Raw genomic sequence first — 2,284 nt, 5'->3', positions numbered from 1 at the left:
CGCTGGTCCATCGACAGAATCCTCTGTACAAGAACCTCTTCTTGTACAGGTGTAAGACGGCGATTTTTGGAGATAGCACCGCGTTGTGGAGGAATACCACGGGCGCGACGCGTAACCGTCTTTCTGGGCACATCGTATAGTTTCTCAACGCCTCGGAAGGATGTAATTTGGCCGGTCTTGTAGGCTTGAACGCCTAGAATAACTCTGCCTTCTTGAAAGATGGCTTCTTGTTGTTGTGGTGCTGCCATTGGGGTGGTTGTTGGACGACGCGTCGCGTGTTGAGTTGGGTGGGCCACTAGCTTATGCGGGCCACTAACTTGTGGATTACGTTAGTAGTATTACTTACCTAATAATCCTACTATTAAACCCGCCTTTTTAACTAATTTAGCTAACGCTAAAGGCTATAAACCGATATTTAGCACTATTAGTATACTACTACTACTTCTAGCTAGCTAATAGGCTATCTAGAAAACACCAGCCTAGGCCTAAATAGAAAATTATAAACTACTACTTTCCTAAACTAGCAGTTATACTCTAGGCTTATTTTATTTACCTAAAAATAAGGAACTAATAGTAATTAATACTTATAATACGCGCGATAACGGCTATAGCTTTAATAGCAACTTTAACTTAGCTAATAAGCGGGATAAGCTAAAAATAGATATATTTCTAGCTAAAAAATATTATACCTAAGAACTAAACACTTTCTGCTATATTAGCGGTACTATACGCCTACTTTTTTTCCTAAATATATTACCCTTTTAATATAGGCCTATATATATAGAGTTTAATAAGCTAAATAACTTAAAAACTAGCTAGAAGCCTCTACTACGTATTATTCTAGCTAATAACTATAGTTACTTATAGGCTCTAGATAATAAACTCTATAAAACGCGCTGTAACCTAGATATTACTATTAAAAAACGCGGTATATTAAACGCTAGCTTATTTAAGGCCTAGCGCTCTATTACTAAATATAAAAATAAGATCTCCTACTTAAAAAAGCTATTAGAGACCCTTAGGCGCGATAATTAAAAGTAGTAAAATAAAGTTATATACCTATATTACTACTATAATACTAAATATAACTTACTATAGGAATAAATAGCTCTATATAATAAACTTAATAGTAAATATAAGTCTAACGTACTCTATAAGCAAGCGGGCCACCTAAGTAAGCGGGCTACCCTATTACTAAAACGCGCTCTGTTAACTTTTAACTATTATACCTTAATAATATAACACGCAACTAGTCTAAAGCGAAGGCCTAATATACCTAGCTATTTTAGCAATTAATAAAAACCAAATTTAAAGCGAGTAATAAGCTATAATAGCCTTTAAAGTCCCTAAAAGCACGCTTTAATAACAACGCGCCGGAATAACCTCCTAACGCGATTATAAGCCTAATTTAAAGAAGCTTATAAAGCTAGAGGAATTAGTTATTATTTAATATATAATTAACTTAGATTTAAAAGGATTTATACTATAGTTAAGCGCTGTATAAAATATAGCTAATAAGTTACTAAATAAGCGCGGTGCCGGCTAGGTTAGCAAGAATTAGCTATATAACTTTATTAAGCGGACTAATAAGCTTTAAACACAGTTTAATTAAAAGTATAACCGCTAGAGAGCTCTATATAAAGATCTAAGAATTATTACGCTATAGTTTAAGCTTATATATAATATAAAGGCGAAGTATAGTATTATAGATAATAACTTCTATAACTTTAATAAAACTGGCTTCTAGATAGGTGTTATTTTAATAGGAGTAGTTATTATAGGCTTTAAAAGACAAAATTAACTAAAAGCTATATAACTAGGTAATTATAAGTAGGCTACTATAATTAAGGCTATTAACGCTTATAGGTAGGTAATCCCGCCGTTTATTATTTTTATAGGTAAGTACCACCTTTTTATATAGTATAAGGGCAGTAATATACTGCTAGACTAGGCTATAGCAGTAAGTAATAACGGCTGGATAATAAATAAGCTTAGTATTATATAGCTGTAATATTTTAATATATATATAAAGGACCGCACTATAAGTATATATCGCCTGCTTATTTTAAACGGCTATAAGAGCTATAACTTACTTAAATTTAAAAAGCTTTATAAGGAGAACAATATTATTATACTATATATACCGCTGCATACCTTATATCTATTATAGCCGCTTAATATAGGCTATTTTACGCTGTTAAAAAAAGCGTATAGTTGCTAAATTAAGGATCTAGTGCGCAACTATATTAACTATATTATAAAGCTTAAGTTCCTACTAGCTTTT

Source organism: Mytilinidion resinicola (assembly GCF_010093595.1).
Source record: "Mytilinidion resinicola strain CBS 304.34 unplaced genomic scaffold BDZ99scaffold_11, whole genome shotgun sequence".
Classification (NCBI taxonomy): Eukaryota; Fungi; Ascomycota; class Dothideomycetes; order Mytilinidiales; family Mytilinidiaceae; genus Mytilinidion; species Mytilinidion resinicola.
This window is presented reverse-complemented; position numbering follows the sequence as displayed.